Here is a 26,913-nt window from a genome sequence, read left to right as displayed (position 1 = left end):
CTTCAACAACATTATGGCAACCCCCAGGACTTCCATCTTCTTAGACTCCAGCGCATCAACTCTCCCAAGAACCACCCCCACCTCACCCTGCTCAAACACAAATGTCAGCCTTGTCCCGGTAATAGTGCAGCTTAGCAAGTACTGAGCATGGCCCCTTAGCACCTCCACCCGCCCGGTGCACTCGGCAAGGGCCCCTCGTTTTCTTTACTTGGATCCTAGGATTATCCCTATAACTTCCTGGATTTTCCTTTCAAGCCCAGTCATTGAGTGCCCTTCTGTTTCTTTCAGCCCAAAGAAATGGAGTTTGTTGCGCCTCTCGCCATTTTCAATGTCGTCCACTTTGAGCCCTAATTCCACCTCTCTCCTCTCCATGTCTTGGAAGCGGACCTCAATCTGAGATTCTAACACTCCTGGGAGGCTTGATTCGCCTACACCCGTCCACTCGTTCCTCCAGGGTGACCACCTTTGCAGACAGATCTGCCACTTTAGACACATTTCTGTGCACATCCCACAGATCTCCTCCAGGAGCCCCTGGATATCGCTTTTGACTGAATCAATCTCTGTGGAACTCCCGGGTGGGACCGCCCCAGCACTTTGTGTCTTTGCCATGTCCTCCTCGCTGTGGTGTTGGAACTAGGAGAGCGCTGCTTTCCAGCTCATCCAACTAGTCCAGTCGCTTCCCTTTCTCTTAAGTGCCACACCGGTTCACTGTCAGTACCCGAGCCCCCCTGGGTAAGCTACTCAGCGTCTGTGTTATCCCCTTGTTCACGCTCCCGCAATGACACTTTGGGAGCTAGGCTGTGTCTCTCAGCTGGGTCCCCTTGTCCACTTGTGGTGCGCCCACGTGGCCTCTCTGGGGTGTTGGTTGTCGTGCCAGGTTCTTTGTCCCTCTCTGCAGCCTGGATTCCTCCTCAATTAGCTCCTCCAGGCGTCTCCCTAGCCCTAGTTCAACTATTGTTGTGGGCACTGCGGTGCCTGTCGTGCACCCTCCGCTCTCACTGGGGGTCCGACTTGGGGTAGCCTTTTCATCCCCCAGTATCCCCTCCTGGCCTCTTGCAGTTGCCTCCTGCAGCCCTTTCACTGTAAGTTTCCCTGTGTGAGCGGCCTGCTTACTGCCAGCTCCTCTTCTCCAGCGCTCTTCCAGTCTTGGTACCCCCACCGACGATCTGCAAGACCACCTGGAGGAGCCGCCTGGGCACGCGCCAATCCCTGCACCTCCCATGCTTCCTGTGTGGGCTCCTGTGTCCTCCTTGTCCTCAGGAGCACTTTTGTTCCGCCACGGGACGGGGTTGTCGGGGCCCGCCCTCAGCTGTTCCCGTCCTTGTGGCATGCCTCGCAGCATGTACCGCCTACAGAGTGGGTATTACACTTCAGTGCTCTGTACATCCTCGCCATGGGCTGTGGCTGCGTCAAACTTGATATAGTGGTGCCGCTACCACTCCGCTGCTCGAGGGCCCTGTCAGCAAGGCTCCCGGCCCACCAACTCCGCTATTACTCCTCACTTATGCAGCACAGGGGCCAGAGCAATCAGGCGACCATCTTGTCTGCGCCCATTGTTTTGACTAGGACAACATCAAGTACATTTAAGTCTGCCTGGGAAAACATACATTGGTTTAATTGGAAAACTTCAGTTAGAATTGGAAGCCAAAATGTCACTGTAAAAAGATAGTGAAGGTAGAAAGTTAACTCTAGTAATTGTATGATGCACAATGTTTTAGTTAAAGTCACCAGCAAGAACTTTATTTCTTGTCTACTCTTCCATCGTTTTAATAACCTGTTACTCTATACTTAGATGGAAGTCTGTATCGTTCATCAAAAGGCAAGAAGCTGAAAGTCGTGACTACCCTGGCAGAAGCCATTAAAGGTTTTAGAGAGGTTCATGCTTTAGGATCTGGTGGCCACACCGGCATAGTGAAAACCAGAAATGCTTTGGCATCTCGATTTTATTGGCTAGGCAAGTCCAAAGATATTGATGAATGGGTAAGTATTTTGTTAGTATTATCTTATCCTCACATGTATGTCTACATAGAATTCACCTTGTAAGTCTGACACTTACTGAGTTATTCTTGTAGTGATTTGCTGATTGTAGCAGTGCCTTGCGCTGATGTTTTTGTTACTGATTTGGTTAGTATGTAGTGTACAAACCTAACTTAATGTGCTAGAACATATACTTAAGGAAATATCACGCTTGCACTGATTGCATAGTAGTACAAAATTAGAGAAAGTGGAAGTACAGAGGCAACTTTTCGACTGTTTTCCATCTTTATCTCTTTAGTGGAAAAGTAACTTTTCCCTTTCATCCCAGGTGTGAAGAATGCCAGAAAGGTGGTGAGATCTTAAATGTTTATCCTGTCCTGCACAGCATAAAGGTAAAATCATGTAAAAAAGATGGACTAACCTCCGAAGAATTACTTTTTAACAATATTAATGGTAGCAGTAGCAGTCATTTGTTTAATGGATTAATTCCTTTAATAATATGTCCTCAATGCGCTTGTGGTGGCAACGCTCACGGAAATGAAGTCCAAGGTGTGGAAAGTAGTGTGAAGGCTACAATCCGTGTGCATTTGGGCAGGTTAAGGTGTTTGGATATGTGGGCAGGCTCTGTAAAGCTCCCCCTGAAGTCAGGCACCTGGATGGGTGCCGAGTGGAGAGGGATATGTGTGATAGCCAGAAAGAATCCCTAAGTGTCCAGTTACACTGATTTTAGTTGTAGGCTGCCACAGCATTCAGTTGGAAGATGTGTTGTGCAGTGTTTAAGCCTGAAGGAGTGTTATGTGCCCAACTAGACCTGCAGACAGGCTAACCACATGGAACCTCTAGGTTTGACTTCAGGACACACTGCCATACACCATGAACCCAGTACTTATTAAGGCAGTAAGCTTGTGACCTCGGCCCATAACCGTATAAGGCAGTGGTCTTCAAACTTATTTGGCCTGAGCCCCGCTCAGCAAAATGTGGGCAGGCCGGGACCCCCCCAAAATGCAAATGGACACTTGTGTATAGACACGTCATAAATGCCATATCATATCATATCAGTAATTCCAAATGAACTATTGCGCGCTGTCACTGCACCCTGCTCCAAGTATAGTCCCTGAGCTCCCCCACCTGCTCCCACCACAGTCTCTGGACTCCCTCCTCCCACCACCGACCCTGGGCACTCCCCACCCTGCTCCCACCACTATTCCATGGCTCCCCACATCCTGCTCCCACCATAGTCCCTGTGCTCCCCCCACCCTGTTCCCAGCACATACCCAGGGCCAGTGGCAGCTGGTGGATTTTTGTGGAGGGGCATAGCATAAATATTTCCCCCAGATATGCCATAGTGACCGAGCATAGCGTGTGAGCCTGAACCAATCACTTTCACCCATCCGTCCAGTACTTGCTCCCATCCTGTCTTCAACTCTTACACTCTCCCTCTTAATCAATATCCCCCGTCTTTCATTTTCTGGCCATCTCTCTTCCAACTAACCTTTTGTCCGGAGGTGTTGGTAGGGGGGGCTGAGGGAGCTATAGCCCCGGGTCTTTTGATTGTAGCCCCAGATAGAAGCTCAGGAGCTACAACCAAAAGACTAGCTATCCCAGAATCTCAACAGTCCCGACATTAGTGTAGCCCCGGATCTTTTCCAGACCTAGCAACACCCCCGCTTTTGTCTCTCTCACCTATTCAGTCCCTCACTGTGATTCTCTCTCCACACGCTAGTCTAGCTCTCCTTCCTTTTTTGTCCTAATCTGTCTTCCTCTCCTATTGTCTCTCTCTCTCTCTCTTCTAGTCTGTCTCTCCCTCCTGGTTTGTGTCTCCCTTTACTTCTGTCCTCTTCCGTACCTGTCATTCTGTCTCTCTCGCACCTATTGTGTCTCTTCGCTCCTACTCTACCCTTCTGTGTATCTTCGTCCTAGTCTGCCCCTCTACCCAAATCTGTCCGAGTCTGTGTCGCATTTCAATTTTATTCTAGTCTCTCTCCCTCCTAGTTTTTATCTCCCTCCTACTCTGTCCTATTTTGTATCTCCCTTCTAGTCTACCTCTCCCTCCTTTTTTGTGTCTCCCTCTTATCCTGTCCTAATCTGTTCCTAGCATTCAGTCTCTACCCAACTCTGTGTCTCTCCCTGCTATTCTCTTATTCTGTCTCTACTTCCTGTTTGATTCCTCCCTCTTATTCTACCCCAGTTAGTACCTTCCTACTTGTATGTCTCTCCCTTGCATAGTCTGTCTACATCTTCCTCCTAGTCTGTCCCCCCTCTTATGCTGTCCTTCCCTGTCATCATGTCCCTCTCTGCTCTCATGTCTCTCCTTCCTATGCTGTCTCTCCCTCTCCTTTACCTTTCATGCTGTGTTTATGGCCAATGAGCAGCTAATTGTTATTCAAGCTGTGAGACTAGTGCCCCCCCAGGTAGGCTGCCACGCTCCACTAGGGGGGCGCATCCCACAGTTTGAATAATACTGATCTACATTCTAGTGTAGATTCTAGACTGAAAAAAAATGATCTTTTTTATTTCAGACTGTGGGTTCACGACCCTCTAGACATGAGACCACGGCCCTCCAGAGAGTCGCATCCCACAGTTTGAATACTGCTGATATAAGATAATGCCCCTGGGGCCCGTATCATTGATGTGCTTCATTTCAATGAACAGAGTTTTATCTTAATACAGATTATCAAAGATCTCTCAATAACATCACAACACAAAGAAAGAATCCTACACTTTTTGTGTTACCTGCATCATGAAATCTGCTGATTGCATTCATATTTTTCCTAAATGTAGGTTTCCAAAACCTGAGAACTGGTTGGGATTGATCTGCTTGGCTGCTACCGATTATTATTAAAAATGGAGGTATGCATATCCTTTGCTATCAAAATCTTCGGTGGAGATGGCCAAAAATCTTGTTATCATGATATACGAGCAAGGTTGCCCACAAAGGATTCTGTCTGATCAAGGGTCAGGATTTGTAAATCGGGCAAGTAGTGTAAGAACCGGTTTTGTCCCTTTTGGATAGGTTTTGTCAATGGTAATCTGTACAATCCTCAATAAATAGTAACATGGGAAAACAACATCTTTGTGTATTATGAGTCTAGGGTGCGTATACAAGCATTATACATTTCTTCATCCAGTTGAATCCATTTGTGTTTTTTTTGTATATGTATGACAGAATTTATATCACAAACATACACAGTATTTGTTGTTCAATTGTGCACAGTTAAACCAAACATAGTACTAATCATTAACTATGCCATGGTCCTCTGGTTCCATTGCAGTTAAATATGGATTTATGTAAAAGTTTAGGGATAGAACGCAGCGTGGCAGCAGCCTATCACCCCCAGACCAATGGGTTGGATGAAGAAACCAACCACAACATTAAAAGGTAATCTCGGGTCTATTTGGAATATGTTATATATCCCCATTGCTGTTTTGCAACCATTTGACCCTAAGGAAGGCAAAACAACATAGTGGCCATCAGTGGTCATGGGGGGTGAACTGGCGGGGTGCCCGTCCCTAACCAGAGAGAAAACCAGTAACGCGGCACAGCCAGAGCTCCATGGCTCCTGTGAGTTGACTAGAAGGCCAAAAACATTTTGTCTTCCCAGACCCTTTTGTATAACAGTGGTTTAGCCTTCCAAAAAGTGCAACTCTTGGTACGACTCTGAACTGGCTGCCCTTAAACGGAAGTGCAGGGCAGCCGAATGGAAATGAGATTCTTCAGGCACACCCTCTGACAAACTGGCCTGCCGCCTCCTTCAAAGGCAACATAGACTATGCATCCGCTCCAAGACAAGAGTCTTTATTCAAGCCTGCATCTCCGCACCATCCAACAACATGGCTGAACATTTCAAAGTCTGCAAGGAACTAGCCAATCCTGCCGCAGCGTCCTGCACTATTGCACCCTCCCAGGCCCTTTGCTCCGCCCTGGCTGCACACTTCACCACAAAAACACAGGATATCCTTTCCTCTCTCTCCTCATTGCCACCTCACGCACCAACATCGCTTGTGCCAACCTTGGCTGCCCCACCCTTCCCTCCTTCTCTCTTCTCTCTCCCCTGTCACACCTGAGGGGGTCATTAGACAAGTCCGGTCTATGAAAGCCTCCTCCAAACAGGTGGACCTCTGACCCTCCAAAACCATCAAGGCCAACATTAATCCTCTCGCTCCAGCCTTGGCCGACCTCTGCAACCTCTCCTTCGCCAATGGAGTTTTCCCCACTGCACTCAAGCACTCCCTTGTGCACCCTCTGATCAGAAAACCTTGTGCCAACCCCTCTATTCCGGCAAACCATCACTCCTTTCCTGGGAAAAATTCCTGGAGAAGTTGGCTATCTCTCAGCTTACCCTCCACACTGAATCCGTTTGTTGCTTCCACGACCACCAGTCTGGCTTTAGAGCATGCAGAGGCACAGAAACTGCTCTTCTGAACACCATTGAAGACCTGCTCCCAAATCTTGATTCTAACTCTCCTTCTGTCCTCGTTCTACTCGACCTCTCCTCTGCTTTCAATATGGTAAACCACAACACCCGGATCGCACGTCTCTCTGATACCCTGTGCATCACTGATCAGGCCCTGGCGTGGCTGACCTCCTTTCTCTCTGACCTTCCATCCCAGGTGGAACTGGGGTCCTTTCTCTCCCCTATCACTCTCTCTCTACTTGTTGTGTCCCCCAGGGATCTAACCTATCCCCCTGGTTCTTCAATGGCTACATGGCCCCCCTGACCCGTAGGATAGCCACTTTCACCTCCAACTTTCAGTGTTATGCGGATGACACGCAGTGCTCTTTCAGGTCACCCTCAGCCTCTTCCTCCTCCTCGCTCATACCTGACTGTCTGTCCGCAATTCAGTCGTGGAGTGCTGCAAACGACCTCTGCCTCAATGCCAGTAAGATAGAGATTGTCCTCATCGGGACCCCTGCTCCAATTTTCCGTCTTTCGCTCTGGCCGCACTCCCATGGCTGTGCACCTCCACCAAGCATAGACTTTATCCTCTGCAGGCGCATCCCTCTGGAACAGCCCCAATGCCTCTCTCCGTCTTGACCTGGATCTCCTTAAGCTCCCGGAAACTTCTCAAGACCTTCATCGCCTCCTCCTTCTCTCTCCCTCTCCCCTGCTAACCACCTCTTTTTGCTCTTGCTCTCTCTCCTCTGCTCAGTTTTGCTGACTGGCAGCCTGGTGAACCTTCAGAGCCTCACAGGCCCCAAGCTTCCTCGCCAGTCTTCTGCACTTGCCTTAGCACTACTGCACTTCGGTTACGACCCATGAGAGTGGTATCTCTCGGCACTTAACCCATGTTCTGGCTGTACTGGGTGCTCTTGGTCCCTATCACCCCCCCCCCCCACACTTCCTACCTGTGCACTGCACGATATGAATGTACCACGCCTAGTAAGATAATGGCCCTCATTACAAGTCAGGCGTTAAGGGTTTAACGGCGCCGTCGGCGCCGTTAACCCTTAACGCCTGATTTACACTTTAACGCCTGCTTTTTGCAGGCGTTAAAGTCCAAGGCGCTAAGCGACCTTGGTGCTAATTACGGCACCGTAATTTACGGTGCCGTAATTAGCGCCTTCCCCATCCCCATTATGCCCTATGGGGCAAAAATGGGAATGGGGAAGGGCAAATGGTGAATGGGGAATTACCGCCCCACTCACCTTCGAATGGGGCTGTAATTCCGCCATCCACCATGGCGGAATCCGGCATTGACCATGGTGCTAATAGCACCATGGTCCACCGCATGACTTGTAATGAGGGCCAATGTGTCTTGTCTTCCCCTCCCATGCATGGTTGCGCTTTGAAACACTTGTGTACAAGCGCATAATAAATAACCAATCAATCAATCAATCAATTTGAGGTGCCGTTTTGATCAGGACACATGTGATAAGATAGGACATGTGTTTTCTCTTGGTTGTGATAATGTTTTCATACATTTTCTACAGCGATTTTCAAGCCTATGCATAAAGCTTTGCTCAAGTTCCTATCTTGGAAGACAGCTTTCTCCATGGCCATCACCTCTGCCAGGGGAGTAGCTGAGATCCAGGCCCTGTCCTGCAAGCGGCCTTATGTCATTTTCTACGAGACGAGGGACACACCCCTCCTTCATGCCCATGGTTTGGAATTTCATCTCAACGAACACTTGGTGTTGCCTGTGTTTTTCCAACACCTTAGTCGCCAGCTGAAAGGACTTTGCACTCGCTGGATGTGGCTCGAGTGCTGAATTATGTGGCCCACACAAAGAGTTTCTGGAAGACCTCAGATTTTTGTGAATTTTGGTCCTGTGAACCATGTGAAGTCCTTGCCCAAGGCTTCCATCTCCAGCAGGCTCTCCGGCTGCATCACTCATTGCCACCGGTTGGCAAACCAACCGCTGCCTGGCCGTCCGAGAGCCCATTCTACCAGAGCAATTGCTGCGACAACAGTGTTCCTGTCTGGTGTGCCTCTGCTAGACATCTGCAGGGCTGCTACGTGGAGGTCTACGCACACCTTCACAAAATTCTACTGCGTCGACAGGGATTCCAGAGAGGAGTCCAAAGTGGGCCAAGCAGTGCCAAGCAACCTGTTCGCTTGAAGGTGAGCCTGGTGAGGAGGTAAAAGTTATTGATTACGTTGAGCCTTGCCACCTCCCAGGGTTGTGTATGTATGTACTGCTATGTATTTTTGTCATGAGCATGTGAATCCATGTCAGTCCCCATGCTGGAGAAGGAACAAGTTACTTACCTGTAACTGTTGTACTCCAGCATGGGTCTGGCATGAATTCGCATGCAAACCCTCCCTCCTGCCCCTCTGCGGCTCTTCTTGGTCATACTGGCACTTTACGTGCTACCAAATCGGAAGAGGGTTGCCAGAGACGGGGCTTAGGGAGAGGGCAGTCTTTGGCTGGGGGCAGTATGACCCACAGCTCAGTGATTGGTTTATAGGAGAAAGACAGTTTATAAACGAAAGTGAAACTGTTTTTTCTTTTACAGAGGAGTCCCAGCCTGACGACAGGGAATATTCATGAGCATGTGAATCCGTGCCAGACCCATGCTGGAGAACAACAGCTACAGGTAGGTAATGTGTTCCTTACCCTACTTCCCCCTTGCTTTCCACACCCTCTCCCTAACCCTCTTTCCGGTTACCCTAACTCCCTGTGCCTATCCAATCCAACGGACCCTAACCCTCTATCCCTGATGGGTTACAGTTGGCTGTGTACTACTATAGTGCAGGTGCCATAACCCTACGGGGATGCATGAGATTGTGCTGCCCCTGCATAACAGAAAGAGGACCTGTGACACCTGGAGACACGGCTCCCTCACCACACTTCCTTTCGCTGCCTCACTCTGCAGTTGGTAAGCATCTCAGCATCCCGTTCTCCACCTTCTGGGCTACTGCGGCTCAACTGCGACTCCAACTCACCCTTCTACCCGTTCAACTTGCATTCTGTGATCACTCATTTTATACTCCTTTGCAGTAGTAACAGGCTGCAGGTGGGCTCTTGCTAAAAGTGTGCAGAAACGGTTGCTGTGGAGCTGGTGCGACTGCTGAGAGGGATGGCTAGTGAATGCAGACACAGGAGGTGTATGAATGGCCAGTAATGTGGTTGGTGCCTTGACACGGCTTTACTGCTCACAAGATCCTTTTTTCTTGTGCTAGACCCAACCATTTATGTCCTGTTGCACTATGCGCTGTATGTATGAGGAGAGTGAGCAAAGGTGCCTGCAAAAGTGTATGAAGAGGAAAAATAGGGCAGCAGTGGGTTCTGCACAGCTATTCTTGTATTCCCAGAGCACGTGGCATAGTAAATGTAGAGTACCATGTTTTACCTTGGTACCTCTGTTTTCTAGGTTGGGGAGGTTTGTGGAAGTTTACTAAGTTAATGGGACAGGAATAACAATATCCCATAAACATAGAATACACTCACAGGCTCCAAATATTGTACTGGCACCTGGGACAGAGAACAAAAGAGAAAAGAACCTCAGAACTGTGGGAAACAGGGTGCTGGAGCACCTCAAGAGAACAGATCCCAAGAACTGTGGGATTAGGCTCACAATGTATTGTTTCCTTTGCCGGGGGACATCTGGGCCTGAACTTCCAGACCATTGTGCTTACTGTGATGACATTTACGTTGTACTTTTGAATTTCACATTATTATTATATATACATGCACCTTGATACACCATTTGGTGTATAGGCGCATTATAAATACCCAATAAATTATTGATTAATATGTTCATGCGGTCATACTTTACATTTTGTTGGCTATTGTATGCATCCCACTCTTTGTTGAGCCCTATGTTTTTCATCTCTTTACACTTCAAGAGAAGTCATCCTCAGTGGAGCATTCAGCGTTGGCTTGTGTGGGTGACCTGAATTCCGCACCAACCTCCTTATGAGTGCCATTGTTTCAAAGTTGTCCAAAAATAAACGTTCTTGCTTACTTTTGCAATTTATTTTCTGATAATACATCTTTCATTGTAAAGAATAAAATAATAAGCGTAAAACTTGATTTTCTCTACTACTTCTTTGTGTTAACATTGATCAAATCAGCGTAACTTCTCTGGCTACAAATGACCTTCAACTATACAGAATGTGGGCCAATAAAGCAAACGGGCGCTATTAGCGCCATGGCTACCCCCTTACCGCATACCGGGTCCGGGTTCCCTGAATGGGGAATTACCGGCCATTCCAACCGTGGAGGAACCGGTATTTCCCCATTCAGGGAACCCATCCCCATTCCCATTCGAGCCCTCATAGGGCTCAATGGGAATGGCGACCATGCTAACAACGGGCCTATTAATAATGGGCCTGTTGTTAGCATGCTGGTCCTTTAAAACCAGCCGCCCTTAGCGGGACCCGCTAAAGGACCTCGTAATGCGGCGGTAAGGTGTTAACGGCACCAGCACCTTTACCGGCGCCATTAACCCCTTACCGCCAACCTTGTAATGACCTCAATGAGCACACAGAGTAAAGGACACTTACAAATCACTTCCAGTCAGGTGTAGTTATATTAAAAATACAAATACATTTATTTCAAGGACTTTGAAAGTTCACCACACAATAATAATCACAGTAATACTTTTAGATCAATACAATCCTATCTACATACATATATACAAGACCAAGTGGCCTAAAAGGTTACTGCACAGAATGGTTGCACAATCTAGAAACGTGAAGGAAGCATGTAGTGCAAATAGTCTCTATGCAGTTCTGTGTCAAATACAATCCTAACTGAAAGCGAATTCAATCCCTAAAATGAGTGGAACCTATTGCTCAAAAGTACTTGCAATGCTGACGCACGCGGTAGTGTAGATGGGTGGAATAGGGTCTTTTGTTGTAGGGTCCGTAGCAGCTCAGGAAGGCAGGTGAGGTGATGCAGAGTAAGTTCCCACTATCCAAGGAGGGTCTCCACAACAGGGCAGAGCAGTTTCCAAGACTTGGGAATAGTTCGCCAGTTCGCACCAGCAGTGAAAAGGAGAGGGGCCCTCAGGGGCCACTCCGGACCAAACTTTGGCAGTCGAGTCCAATTCGGTTGCAGGTTCAAATGCGGCAATTTCTGCGGCTTTCAGTGATGAAGTTACAGCGATGATTCTCAAATGGGACAGTGGCGTTTTCTCCGCTCCTGGTGGAAGGATCAGGCCAGTTTCTGTCATGACCAGTTAGGGCCAGGTCAAAGGCCTTAAAACCTCATCCAAGACTCTCTTGGAGTCAGTCCTGGCGCCTTTGGCGCCAGGCTCATAACCATCATGAAGACCAACATTAGAATGGGACTATTTACTTGGGACTATTTAACTTGGGGGGGGGGGTTCAGCCAACATGGAGGCACACTCATAGCTCAGTTACAAGGAACTGAGCTATGCGGTCTAGTCTTTTGGGTGTGGCAGGCCTGGGACTATTTTACCTGGACTACTCTACCTGAGACTATTTAAACCACACCCAAACAGCAGAACATGATTTGCGTTATTCTGCTGTGGGCAGCGTAACGCTCACCATGTCCAGTTCTTTGATGCCAGTTTACCTGAAACCAAGGACCTGACGAGAGAGAAAGAACACTACGAAACTTACCTGGAACAGTTTCTTGTCTTCAATCCACCGCTGAATTCAGTTCCACTCACCTGAAGGTACGAACTCCATCATCCTGCACCGCATGCATCCTGGAATACCATATCCTGGAAAGAGGAGAAAGAAAGACAGCATTAGTAAGCGTTTACTCACGTTTCCTCCCGAATGAAGAAAGCCACACAATTCTTACCGGGTAGTCATCTCCTGGTCAGTATCATTGCTGGAACATTACAGCGCTCAGCGAGGAACATCGCAACCTGCAAGGAGAGAAAAGACACAGGTTAGCAATATAAAAGGCGAAACAGCGCCGCGCATCCTGCATTACTCACTGGACAGCATTGCGCCTTCGCCTACCTGCCCATACTCATCTTCAAACTAACACCAAAATACCTTTCCATACCTAAAAGGAAAGAAGCAAGACATTATTATTCGAACTAAGAGGAACATAAGAACTGCATATAAAGACTGTAAAGCAGCAAACATACAGAGTCGCAGCAGGCCTGGATTCCCACAGGGGGCTTGCACCAGTGAAGTAACTTGGTTGCTGCTCGCCCACCACATCTACGCGCCCCTGCCATGAGGAGCAAGACGGAGAATCCACCTCTTAAAATATTAAGGTGAGGAGAAGGCCCAAGGGGGAGGAAGGAGTTGAGGCCAAGGGAGGTGGGAAAACAAAGACAATCTGGTATTGAATCCAGCTCTCCTATATTGCAGACCCATCTTTAACCAGAGGCCATCTTTACCAGAGAGGGTTCGAGAGTGCAAATCATCCAACCAGGGCTGGGTGGTGTCCCCGTGGATACCAGGTGAGCGTAACAGTTTCACTGTAGAAGGCTTCAGGGGCAAGAGGGGCACAAAAGCAGCGCACCTGCAAAGTTTGTCACCATGGCTGGGTGACACGGTAACCGCATTCACTATGGATCAGGCTCCCTCTCTTTACTTCAGACCTGGGAACGCCAAGTGTATGAAATTCAGTGTGAGAGTGCTGTGAACGCAGGGCTAGTGACATACCAGGTTTCGAGTGTCTCCTCAAAACGGCGGCGGTATTAGGGCAAAGGTCCTGCGTAAACTGGTCAGCCCACAGGTTGGCCCAGGCACACTTCTGAGAAGGTTTACTTTCAGGGTTTGATGAAGGTGCCGAGAATAGTTGGTCCCACTGTTCCAATTCGTCGAAACTTCTTCGCAGACCTTCAAGTTCGATCAGATGCAGAGGGGTCCAGCAGGGCAACAGTGGACTCAGGGTGCCAAACCTTCCAGCGGGTCACCAGCAGTTCCTCGACTCGGCTTCTTAGTTTCAGGATACTAGGATCCTATCCTTTGTTCAGTGAGAACTCCAGAGATCGACATGGTATGGGTGTTTGGAGCCCCCCTTATCCAAAATCTCCTTTGCGCTAAAACGAAGAGGAGCCAATGGGAGATCTGCTCTCAGACAGGCATACCATACGTGGACCAATCATGGACCACGGTGGTTCCAGGCATTCACAGCACACCAGACTCTCTGGCACCCACACAAGGCATGCAGAAGCCTGCGAAAGCTTGGCGTTTCGTGGGAGAATGCATGCCCAAATAAGGACTGACCTGGGTCGACTTGACCTGGCAAAGGTGAAGGGGCAAGATGGCAAAAGGACAGGTTAAAGAACCTCGTGGCATGGCCATTTTGGAGCAAGGCCACCTATTTGTGCCAAATGTGGTTAATGCGGTTTACCTGGCAGGAAAGGGTTAAAATTACATGAAAAGATAAGCTGCCACCAACCCTGTCCCGAGACACATCTGCACTTCTCCAGAAAAATCCTTCGAGAGTATCTAGGGTCTTTGGAAATGACTATAAGTCCCAAGTGCAAGGTACTTTGAGTACTTGATACATGTTTCAGAACAACATGGATAAGGACTAAGGGACTAAGGGAAACAAAGTCTCCCAGTACTGACTGTCTGTAAGGGCATGTCAGTATACCCATAAGAAAGTGAGTGAAAATCCCAGAGGAGTGCGGCAGAAGGCTGTGCTCCTATGGTAAAGTCAAACTATGGCGTTTAACATAGAAGTTGGGGGGTACACAACTGGAGGGAAACACACATAAATGGAAATATTTCCTAACAATATCACAACACAGTTTGCTTGCTACATTCCTTAACGTATAACAAATCAAAGCTCAAGGTCATTACTTATTGGACCCTTAACAAAAGGGTAGGTGTTGAGGTACATTAGCAGGTTCATTAGCATCCCATTATATAGGTCGGGCAAGACAACCCTTCAAAGCCACTATTCATCTCCTCTGTCGGGCCCTGAAAGGGAGGCCCAGGCAAGAACCGCCTTTTAAGCGTTAAAGAACAGTCCGACGGCTCGAGGTGTCCTTCATTGTAGGAACTACTTCTCTGAACCATTTTTTCTTTGTACATACTGACGCTCCCCTCGTCATCTTGACAACTCTACTGACTATACTCGTCAATGTCAGATAACAAGCAAAGTAACTCCAGCTGAGACGAGGAGGCTGAATGGAGCAATGTGGATCGTTGAAGCCGAGAAGCCCAGGATGTGCTTTAGTGGTTGCGAGAGTATCATAGGCGCCGGGACATTTAAAAACCCCAACCAGCTCGCATGGAAGAGGGAGACGCTGGCTGGAGAAGCTTCCTCCTCTAAGTGCTGAGCGAGGGACTGCTGAGCCGCTGAGAAAACCGTGGATCCTGGTGGAACGGAGAGACTGTGGGAGAGGAAGGACTGCTGAAGCGAGTTTGCCATGCTAGGACCATTGCAGGAAGAGAAGAGAAGTCTTTCTGGTGGCCACAGGAACCGAGAAGCAGTACCAGTGCAGCCCAAACATGGAGAAGGGTTCAGCAGCAGAGCGGAATCTGAAAAGAATGTGGAAGCCATTAGGTGAACCCATGAAGTGGAGATGGAACACCAGAGCGCCGCTTCATGTTTAGTGCAAGAGGACTGGATAACACCACAAAAAGCCAGTGAGTCATGAGAAGGGAACCTGGGACACTGGGTCGCTTCAGCAATGCTATCAAGAACAGATAAAAGCCAGTGAAGTGAATTAAAGGGATTTAAAACCTGCTATGTCAAAAAGAATAACAACTGAAATCAAGAATGCAAGTGTGTAAAGTGAACTGTATGAGAAAGCCCTGGTCGGAGAGTATACCAAGCAAAGTCAAGTTTGCAAGTTTATAAAGTATACTGTACCAGAAAGACCTAACAGGAGACTATACCAGGCAAAGTCAAGTTTTCAAGTTTATAAAGTAAACTGTACGAGAAAGACCTGGCAGGAGAGTATTCCAGGCAAAGTCAAGTTTGTAAGTTTATAAAGTAAACTATACGAGAAAGACCTGGCAGGAGATTATACCAGGCAAAATCAAGTTTGTAAGTGAGTAACCACACGAGAAATGCCTAGCAGGAAAGTACACCAGGCAAAGACAAGCTTGTGAGTCAAGATGCATTGAATATGGGAAGGAACCTGACAGGAAAGTATACTGGGTGTCCTGTGAGTTTGGGACCTGCATCCAAGTTGTTTTGCTGAGCAAAGAATACCAAGGATTACTCATGCCCTTAGGATTTTGAATTGGTTGAACAGACATGGGGGAAACAAGACATTTCCCTAGGAGTGAAGTGCACCGCCAAGAGGAAGGAGTTATCCTCTTGGGCTACAAAGAATTTTGACTGTTTTGTTCATCTGCTGTATCAGTGAAGAGAAACCCGGGAAGGGACCCATCCCCTGGAACTGTGGACACTTTCCATTGGAAACATTTGTTTTGGAGTTACACCTCTCCTTTGTGCACTTTCAAGGCCAAAGACACCTAAATCCCTCAGCATTCGATTGATTAGCGTGTTTATTGGGGGAGGGGGCTCTGGAAGGGGGAAGATGCCCAGGGGGAGCCCAAGCTGGAGGTTCTGTGATTTGTACTGCGAGGTGCATGGGGTGGGAGTTACAAATTTAGGCTAATGACGAGGAGGTATGGAGGGGGCGCGGGAGTGTCTGGAATCAAACAAACAACCTTGAATTTCAGAGAGCTATCTTGACCTTGAGGGTATCCACTGAGCTCATGTCTAATTACCAGGTGCACATCACATGGTCGATATGTGGGGAGAGAAGGACGGTGCCAAGCTACCATAGGGTTTAATTGGTCAAATTCCTCACAGGCGGCTTTGCAGGGCAGCAAAAAAAGGACTTTACGTGCCGTCAGATTTTGCTTACGTTGCCATCAGATTTTTCTTAGGCTGCCGTCAGATTTTGCTATCGCTACATAAATGAAGCAACATATGGTTAAAATTGCTGAGGCACAGCTCCAATTGCCCGGGATGGACGGCGCCAAACTACCATAGGGATAAATTGGTAAAATTCCTCACAGGCGGCTTTGCAGGGCTGCAAAAAATGACTTTACGTGCCGTCAGATTTTGTTTACGCTGCCGTCAGATGTTGCTTAGGCTGCCATCAGATTTTAATACCACTACATAAATGACGCAACATAGGGTTAAAATTGCTGAGGCATAGCTCCAATTGCCTGGGAATGACGGCGCCAAGTTACCATAGGGTTAAATTGGTAAAATTCCTCACAGGCAGCTTTGCAGGGCAGCAAAAAATGACTTTACGTGCCGTCAGATTTTACTTAGGCTGCCGTCAGATTTTGCTATCTCTACTTAAAGGATCCAACATAGGGTTAAACTTGCTGAGGCACAGCTCCAATTGCCAGGGAAGGATGGCGCAAGGCTACCATAGGGTTACATTGGTAAAATTCCTTACAGGTGGCTTTGCAGGCCAGCAAAAAATGACTTTACGTGCCGTCAGATTTTGCTTACGCTGCTGTCAGATTTTGCTATCGCTACATAAAGGACGCAACATATGGTTAAACTTGCTGAGGCACAGCTCCAATTGCCCGGGAAGGACGTTGCTAGGCTACCATAGGGTTAAATTGGTAAAATTCCTTACAGGCGGCTTTGCAGGGCAGCAAAAAATGACTTTACGTGCCGTAAGATTTTGCTTGGGCTGCCGTCAGATTTTGCTATCGCTACATAAATGACACAACATAGAGTTAAAAGAAAAACTGCTGAGGCCCAGCTCCAATTGCCCGGGAAGAACTGTGCCAAGGTACCATAGGGTTAAATTGGTAAAATTCCTCATAGGCGGCTTTGCGGGGCAGCAGAAAATGACTTTACGTGCCATCATATTGCACTGCCCTGTACAACATAGGGTTAAAATTGATAATATAGGGTTAACACAAAGCTTGGGTAAAAATGGCTAACATAGGGTTAATGCTGCACTGCGCCGTACAACATAGGACTGGCTACGAAAAGCACACTGTCAAAAAATGCTGTCGGTAGCATTTTCTGACGGGTAGCAAAATCTGACGTTACATGCACTGTCAGATTTTTGACGTTACACCAGGTTAAGAAACGGGTCTGATTATTTTACATATGTAGTCACACCAGAGCAGGGTCTGTGTAGTAGATGCATGTTATAAAATGACGTTTTGCCACACACAAAGATGTACGGTTAGTTGTTGGTTTATTGTGGATAGAGGAAGTCCCCAGGTGGGTGCAGTCTTCTTCGGTCAGGCCCTCAACGTGTATGAGTCTGGAATCCCAGGGTTCCAGAATCACACACATCATGAGGTCAACGTCAGTTGGGCAATCAATGCAATTAACATACAGGCAAAAGCAATACATCATAACACTGCACAGCAATTACTGCATCTGCGAGAATTCCAGAGCCTGAACCGTACCGTAAAAGAGCTTCGCAGCAGGTACTGTGTCTAAGATACCAACAACAACAGGCTGCCCTGTGTAATTTCAAAACCAGATGTTTAGAAAGTCACGTACTTACAATGTTTAATTTCAACATGTGATAAGTACACTATAACGAATGACAGCTTCAACGTGCATTTCCAGAGGTTGCAAAAGGGCTCCTCTAACACTGTAACAAAGGGGCGAGAACGTCTTAGTTAATGGATGTTAAAAGAAATGCATATAAAATCCACTACAGGAGCTGGATCGCATGCACTCACCTGATGCTGCCTGGAATTAGGACATGAGCGTTTCGTAAAGGAAAGTGCCTAGTTCCCATCCGAGAAACGGACCATAGCAACGCTCCGCCTCATCACGTGGGCTGCTCTGCATCACTTGGGTTTCAACGTAGAATTCGTCATCTTTTTTGCACGAACGGGACGGAGCGGGAAGGCAAGGGGTTGCAGGAGCGGGAGAGATTCCTCTATTACAAAGCACATTTCGTATGGTTGATTGTTATTTGGTTTGTGGTAAGTCTTAAAGTTATCTTATGTTGATTGTTACTTTAATGCAGAGCGGCAATATTGCGAACGGGATATTTCTGTGTATTTTGGGGGTTTGTGATGTGCATCAGGGTGAGATTTACATAAAGTACAGGCGGATTCAGTTGTTTTGTTTTTCGTTATTTGTGTATTTTGTGGATATGTAAGGTGCATCACAGGGATGAGGCAATATTTCTGTGCATTTTGGGGGTTTGTTCATGCAGATGGGCGATTTGCCCGAGGGAGATGTTTTATGGAGTGGGTTTGGGCACAGCGCTTTCGTCCCTTCCCAATTGGACTTGCACTGTATAAGTGAAATGTACAGCAAATAGTTATCCTCCCCGCTGGAGGCGGAGGGGGGGGGGGGGGTTGGTTTGGAGGATGTGTTATGTGCACCAGGTGGGGAATATGTATGTGCAGCAGATGGGGATATGTTTTATGCACAGACGTATTTGGTAGGAACTTCCAGCATAACAGTTCACTTATTTTTTTCTCGTTGGGGGGGGGGGGGGGCGATTTGGCATTAACCGGGGATGGGGGTTGGTTGTTCATTTGCCCCTTTGTAATGTGTTGGCAGAGAAGGCTAAAGTGAGCGCTTATATTGCTTTCATTATCAATCACACATTGAAAGTCCCTATGCGAACAGATAGCATTGTGTTTGTTTAAAAGTTTGCCGATACTTTCTAAAATGTCTTTATGGCGTCATGACGTATTCTGTTAAGTCGTCGTGACGTTTTCACGTCGGACGTCTGTACGTGCTTAGGAAGAGAATCACGGAGGAAGGACCACTTCTTGCCGTGTACGGGCAGGTATTTATTTGTTATTGTGTATCTCGGAAGTATTTCGAAGCGCCAGGTATATTTAGGTGCCGGTGCGTTTGTTTTTCCTATTTTGATTTTGGTTGTAGCAACAGCGCATCTTTGTGTGTTTTCTTGGCTGGTATTCTCCCCATCCCGGTGTTCTGTTAGATTTGATATCCCATACCGATCTGGTATCCCCTGTCTTCGTAGATTACAGACCAAAGTAGTAGAGTTCCGAGCCATGATATGGGGTACCAAATATTACATAACACCGGTATACCGTTCAATTTGTTAATGTAGTTTTGAGAAGTCTCTAAACGCCTGATGAGCGGTCAGCTGAAATACATTGAGTTGAATTAAACTTAATGGGTTATATGGTCATTTGTAGCTTGCAAAATTACAGCTGCCAACAGTGATGGAAATGGGTACACAAAATACGCTTTGAAAAAAATACTGCGGAATAGTACCTCTCTAGGGAAATTGAACTAATAGAGGTAGGGTAGCCAACTTTTAGATATCCTTTTGCGGGACACTTGCCCACAAGGTGGTGATGACATCACAACGTCATTCACGTTTGGCCCACCCCATTTGTAATTTTAAAATGTGTTAATGGCTCTTAACACCTGCTTAATTGCAGTACAAATGGTTTGTCCTTGGGAGGTGATGGTTAGAGTTTTTTTTAACTGTAAACATGACCATCACGACCCCAGGATCAAAGCATTAGCATTGGAATGAAGACTGGTGTTGGAGTGTTAGCAGCTCAACCTGCAGGCTCGAAAGGAGAAGAAGCTGCCCAGTGAAAGAAAGCAGCAGGTGGCAGCGCCATGGTGTGTAGACAGCCACTTCAATTTGCAGAGTGGCTGTACTGGACGCAGGTTGTCCCGACTTGCTGTTGCCCGAGAGTCACATTCCAGGGAACAAAGCAAGCCGGGACAACCTGTGTCCCGCACAGCCACTCTGCAAACTGCGGGACGGAGTCCCCAATTACCGGACAATCCCGCAAAATACGGGACAGTTGGCCACCCTAGATAGATGGTGTGGCCTAGCGCTGCAGTAATCATGGCAGGCACTTCACAGGCTTGTAAAAAGTGTAAAACGCATACAAATATTTTATTTTACAGGGTTGACATAAAACTCAGATAAATCACACAATAAACCAGGCTGACTATAATTTTTATATATATATATATATATATATATATATATATATATATATATATATAATATATCTCATAGTAACATTTTGAGTAAAAATGGTATGATTAAGTCTTTATTTTCCCCATCCTGAGTGGAAGATTACAACTACCAGCAAAGTAGCGTGAAACTAAACATCACTTCTGGGTTTTACAACTATACTACCAAAACCTACGCACAGTGCAAGAAAATATGTAATAGTCACCTCCTTGTTTTGCACAGAACATTAGTCAACCCAATTACACTCTCACTGCTGGTTGTGCAGCAGTCTACTACTAATAACTTCCTGTTTTATTTCTTTTATTTTGAAATACCCATCTGTACTACTATCAGTGCTGGAAATGGGGGGAAATATATTGGGGGAACTGTCGCCTCTTTGGAGGGGTCCAGGGGTAAGGGGCATGGGGCGGGGCTAAGGGGCAATGCCCCTCGCCAGTTTGTGCAAGACCTGCTCTGGTAAACCCCTATTTAAAACGGGCTCCGTTGCGTTAATATAAAAGCTTGTATATGCAAGCATTGGCAGGCTCACATTGTAAAAATTACTTTGTGCACCGATTTCTTTTCAAACGATCCTCAGAATGCATGTATATACACGCTTTTATATTAATGAAATGGAGCCATATGAAGCATTTCACACTGCAGTGTGTTTATAAGGCTTCACGAAAACCAGAAGCAAGTCTAATAAAACACACTGCAGTGTGGAATGCTGTGGCAGGTCCATATTTTAATAAACATTAGTTGGTGAAATGCTTCATAAGTCTTGTACTTGGCTTTTTTTTCTTCACTGGAAAACGCCAACCACTTTCCAAAACCTGCATGTGTACAATAAAGCTTTGTTTTCAAAACATACATATAGACAATAAAGCACTTTGTTTTGGTAATAAGGGGGGGGGGTAGGGGGAGGCGTCTCTTTCCAGTAAGCATTGTGCTGCAGAAGCTCCTGTTATGCCTGAGAGGAGGATCCAGGGGCTGAGTGCTTCTCATTGCGTGCATGGTGCTTGGGTGAGTGATGCTTTTTCCGAGTGATGTTCCTTAGGAGTGCTGTCTGAGGGGGACTGATTTGTGCTGCTCTTTGTCTTAGTACTTCCCTGCCCCCCCCCCCCCTTTTGGGCTGTCTCTGTGTGAGTATTTACTGAGTGCTGCTCTTAAAGTTGTCTGACTTTTGCCCTTTGTGTATGCCGGCCAGTGTCAGTGCAGTTGCTGCTTTGTGTTGCTGTGCAAGCTTCCCTTTGTAGCGCTCTTCAGTGGGAGTGATTTCGCCAAGTGAGATTGTTTTATTGTTGCTAATTCGATGTGCGGTTTAGTGTGAGTGCTGTCTCTGGGTGCTACTCAGTGGGAGTTTTCTGCTGCTAAATGGTGAGAGTGCAGCCCAGTGGTTGTATTGTCTGTCAGTGTTGATAATGTGAGTGATTCCCATTGTAGTGCTGCTTGTGAGTGCTACTCGGTGTGAATGCTGCCTCTAGATGCTGCTCAGTGTGAGTTCTGTTAAGTTCGAGTGTTGTCTCTCTGAGAGCTACATAGTGTGAATGCTCTGCTGCTCAGTGGTGAAAAGTACAGCCCAGTGGAAGTATTTGTGGTGTTTTCCTTTTAAGAACATGTATTGCAACCTCGTGACTGACTGGGAAAAGGAGCTCCTGCACGCACATGCAATACAACGTCGGTAGACTAAATGTAATGGCACTCTGCCTCATTTTGTTGGGCCTGCCGCCCTACCCCGTGGGATCACAGGCTTGCGGCCCTGCTAGTCTGAGTACCCCCAGACAAGCATGTGTAACCTGGGTGCCTCCATGCCACTGGGCCTCTTGTGTGATCGCAGAGCAGCTGCTTGTCCAGTAGCCCACGGCAGCTGCAGTCTTATCGCGGGACCATGGCCATCAGGGTGATCCCTGCCACATAAATTGTTTTTGGGGCCCGAGCACCCCTTGGGCTGGCCCGGAGTCACAGTGCACAGAAATTATGTACTTCTCTCCACAATTCGAGGAATAGTTCAAGCAGTGTTTTATTAAATGTTAACCCTCAAAATTAAGGGGATACCAAATATTCCAACACTATATCAGCTATTGTATTTGGTATCCCAACCAAAATGGATGGACAGACTCCAAGAAGGACAATACAAACACATACTCTACTCCCCTTTCTAATTCAGTATCAAATTAAGTGGTATTATATGACACAATAGGTCTCAAAATGAAAGGGATGCCAAATATTACAATGCAATATCAGCTGTTATATTTTGTATCCCCTTGAAAAAAAAGGATGGGATGGCTTCCAAAAGGAATCACTGTGTAGGCTTATGATGTAGTCCCATCTCCAATACAAGGGATAGTTCAAGCAGTGCTTTGTTAAATGTTACATTAAATGTTACATTGAATTTGATACAAGAACAGTCACACAGCGCCAAGTGTGAAGTGTATGCTTGTGCTTGAATTGCGCAAATTAGTTTTATTAGAAAATAATTGATCAATACAGCCTAACACGTGTTTCGAGCATGTCCTTGTTCTTCTTCAGAGGCTGTAGACAAATTAAAATAATCTGATATTTTGGTGCAAAATGGAAGTTTTATGCCAAATGATAATGTTAACATCCAAGCGCCCAGCCAGGCGGCACAAGTCACATAGTACATGTGTAATATGGAAAAATGCAGAATAATGTGCACAAACCCGTAGCTGGATATATTACAAAAATAACATTTGAAATATTGTACAAAACAACACATTATAAATGAAGCATAAACCAATTTGAACGTCATCACAGCAATAAAGAATATTCCAATCGTAATACATACCCATCCATTTGTACAATAGAAATTAAAGACAAGAGAAGGGTAAGGGGTGAAAAAGACATTGTAAGAAAATATGTTAGTGAATCTCCAATGTTTGATCCAAAATTCAAGATTACAATTCTGGCGGTTATCTAGGATTCCAACTGACAAATGAGTCCAGTCTGGTAAAGTTACCAGCTGGTGTCGAGTAGGATAAGCGGAAACTAGAGTAAAACATGAGGAAAGATGTGCAGTGTCATACTAACTCTTTAATTAGCAACCCGTGAGTGTCATAATAAAATGAACAATCTCCTGGACATACCTCTAATACTTCGCAGTGGTTGTCAATAACTGTTCAATATCGCAAAAAGTTTTCATCACAATCCAAATAAATCCAATGTAATCAAGTCGTATTTTCCAATGGCTAATGACCATGATTATCCGGAAAGGGAAAGTGAAACACAAACAGATCTCAGATCAGCTTAATTGGTCAACTTGTACGCAGCATTGGTAATTCCCAATTTCCCGCCGCAATAAAGGTTGCGTCTAAGGGACTGTAACCAAAGTCTAAAAGGTATCGACGGTCTGGATTCAGATACTAAACGCCACGCGGGCATACGAGGAAATATATAGGAAAGGCATCTGGGCCGTTACGCCCTTATGCGGATGCTGGTTCACGGCACCCGCCATATTGGGTGCATTAAACCCCATTAGACCATATAGCAGGCACATTGGCCCCCTTGAATTCACATGTGGTCCCATTTGTTTAACCTCTTAATATTAATTGTTGTCATCTCCCTTGCAATAAGTTAATAATGCTATTGTGAGAAAAATAAATGAGTCTCACATTTGTTGCGGACGACTGATTGGTGTTGTCACAAAAACACCCCTCTTATAATTTACATATACACATGCGTACAATGAGCATGTTGGTGTACATCGATAAATGAATAGATTGATGAGTGAAACCTGCTGTGTTGTACATTGGGCATTTGTGAATATCTATGCGCCTGATTGCCCGGTCGTGCATATCTTAGACATTAGCTAGATGGAGACATGGGTAATCTTCAGGAACCTCATGTCTGATGCCTGTTTGGAAAATTATATATTGCCATTCCCATGATTCGAGAACCTCATATCTAAAACATCTTTGTACAATTGTATGTGTACCATCCACATGATTCCTGTATAGGAAGTCCCTGCGCATATATACATTTTACCCCTCAAAATCAAGGGATACCAGATATTACAACCCTATATGAGCGGATATATTTGGTATCCCCTTGAAAAAAAGGATGGGATGGCTTCCACAGGAGACACCCCCATTTCCATTACCCTCTCTGCTTCAAGAAACATGGTGCGCAACTGTTGCCGCATGCCCTCTTTTATGTCATCCAAATACTTCCTGGTGCTCTTCTCTTTTTGCTCTCTCGTGAGCTTGGGGCCCTTTAGGAACGTATATATGTAATGGATGGGATCATGCAGAATAATTTTGAGTCCTAATAACCGAACCAACTCAGGAAGATGGCAAAGTACTGTTTTATTAACAATTATCTAAAACAGGGAGTTTACAACCAACATCAACAGATTTTCTCTCAGTGATCTTTTCACAAAATATGACTCTTATACACGAAAATAAGTCAGAGGTGACGTCCTACTACGTGGCAATAATGAAAAACCTGTCAACGGTCGGGATTTGCCAAGGGGAACATTTAAGTATACTTTCTATAGGAGCTAGGATTGTGATTGACTGTCCACTATCAGGTGGACAACATATACCTCTCTCTAAAAGATGTAATCTTCAGAAACATTAGATATAGTTTGAAGACCAATGAGAAACTGTAAGATTCTTCGTTATATGGACTACTATAATTGGTTGGCATGCTTGTGTCACGTCTGGAACATTCGGTTCACTTAGCAGCACGTAAGCCCAGAACCAGGTGCAAGGAAATGGGGCATGACAGTACCTCCCCACCCAATTAGCCCAGCATCTCTCATCACCCATGCCTCCTGCCATGAAGATTGTCTTTGTACTTGGCATTGCAAAAGTATCCTTGTCTTTGAGAATGCAAGGGAGTGAGGGCACTCCCTATCGTGCCTGGGACTCCAAGTCCGAACTCTGTTTTCATCCTTGGCTCACGTGAGACCACGATTTGGTCAATTTTTCAAGTTTTTAAATGAACTAAATGAATTCAACTTGGCACTCTTGGTGTTCTTTCTTTGCACCGTAAGGGATGATTCATCCTCTGCACGTTTGCTCATTTTCAGGATAGCTGACCTCGGCTGTTTCAGTCTTGACTCAAGACCAGACAACCTCGCCGTGCAGCTCCACGATTCTACTTATTCTTGCTGCGACACAGTTTTCTCTTCCCGCTTCATGGGTCGTGGCTTACTAAGGTCATAATACTGATGTCCAGTCTCTACAATGGCGGCTTCGCCTGCGTTCTATTCACTACATATAGCCAGCTTCTATAATGACTTTGTCTACCTTGCGTTTCAGCATCTGTACATTTATTGAACGGTTGATTTTCTGCAGCACTCGTGCACGTGTAATCCTTTTCGTATTTAAAGTTGCACTTGATTGTTTACTTCATTAGTTTCTTTAGGATCTATACATCCTCTTCAGCCAGTATCTCGGGACGTCGTTCATAATTTTTGTAAAATCACCAGCTTCTTTTCTTTGCTCTTTCTCATTCCTTCATGGAGTTCCTTCCTCCCTTAGGTTGTCATCACTTCAGGGATTCATTCGGTAGGGTTGTCTCAACGGGTATCTTCTTTAGAACACACGCTGCGGTATTGGCACAACGACTGGTGTCAAACATGGCATGGTCTCATGATCTGACATATAGGAGGAAGGGGAAGGGGGTCTCCTGCGGATGTATACGGTAGCTCCTCTACACTAGTGGCCCACCCCACCGCCCCCGTGTTTTCCTTTCCCCGTTCTAGTTCCCCCTATTCTTGGGGGCAGGCGCTGTGGGTTAGTGAACCCCCTGGCAGCGTGCAGTGTTGGATAGAATCCGTAGGGAGGGGGCGGTGCAGTAGGCGAAACACCATGTCACTGTCCCCGTACCCCTTTTCGGACCTCTCCTTTTTCTCTTCATAGAGCTTCCAGAGTCCTAGAATATTTTGCCTTTTCTTTCATTTGGATCTCTTTTTTATTTTGCTAGTAACTGCGAAAACCTGCTTTCTATTGTTCCACTATCGAACGTTCCCTCTCCTGGCCATTTGCGAAAGCGCTCTCCTGTAACCACTGAAAGTGGCACTTGAGTATTGTATCGCAATATTGGGGCAACGTTTTACATGAATAAATTCACATTTATAGTGCGCAAATGCAAGGATGCAAGCAAAAAAATGCATCTGTGCGCAGCTGGTATTTGAGGGAGTGTATCAGTATTGATAGCAAACATTACTGAAAGAGATGAGTTTTGAGCTTTTTCCTAAACTGCTCCAAAGATTCCATTCACCTTAAGTGAAATGGGAGGTTATTCCAGAGCTGTGGAGACATACATGAGAAGCATCTGTTCTCATACGTGACTTATTTTGAGAATGGAACCGTTAAAAGGCGTCCCTCTGATCTCAGGGATCGGCCTGGCTTATAAGAGACAATGTTGACATGACAGGCTGGCCACAGGCCAGAAGTACATTTAAAAACCAGACCTAGTTTTGAACAAGAATCACTGCTGCACTGGGAGCCAGCGAATACTCCTACGATAGTGGGAGACAGATGGTTTCTTGAGCAGTGGGGGAAAAAAAGTCTCACTGCAGAGTTTTGGGCAACCTGCAATCGCTGAACCTGGTATTTGGGAATGTCTAGAAGAAGGGAGTTAAAATAAGCAAGCCTCGAAATTATAAGGGCTCCAACCACTGGCATGAGGCATTAAAGGCTTCAGCAATT

General features: G+C 46.3%; 1 protein-coding gene and 1 long non-coding RNA gene across 11 annotated transcripts in view; one reads left to right on the top strand and one right to left on the bottom strand.

Annotated features, from left to right (window-relative positions):
• Positions 1–18,147, bottom strand: part of LOC138527730 (uncharacterized) — a 55,934-nt gene extending 37,787 nt beyond the window's left edge. Inside the window, exon 1 of the long non-coding RNA XR_011284025.1 lies at positions 18,003–18,147. This is a non-coding gene — a long non-coding RNA (uncharacterized lncRNA). The remainder of the gene's footprint in view (positions 1–18,002) is intronic.
• PDS5B (PDS5 cohesin associated factor B) overlaps positions 18,130–26,913 on the top strand; it is a 2,333,811-nt gene continuing 2,325,027 nt past the window's right edge. For 4 of the 10 annotated variants that reach the window (XM_069639007.1, XM_069639003.1, XM_069639002.1 and 1 more), the window contains exon 1: positions 18,130–18,251. The gene's annotated coding sequence lies outside the window, so the exon portion shown is untranslated. Of the gene's footprint in view, positions 18,252–19,005; positions 19,073–26,913 lie in introns of those variants that run through there. The other 6 variants (XM_069639005.1, XM_069639001.1, XM_069639004.1 and 3 more) reach the window with 3 other exon arrangements.

Source organism: Ambystoma mexicanum, chromosome 7q, assembly GCF_040938575.1.
Source record: "Ambystoma mexicanum isolate Mex_15411 chromosome 7q, UKY_AmexF1_1, whole genome shotgun sequence".
Lineage (NCBI taxonomy): Eukaryota > Metazoa > Chordata > Amphibia > Caudata > Ambystomatidae > Ambystoma > Ambystoma mexicanum.
The sequence above is the reverse complement of the archived record's forward strand: the minus strand, read 5'-3'. Positions and strand labels throughout refer to the sequence as shown.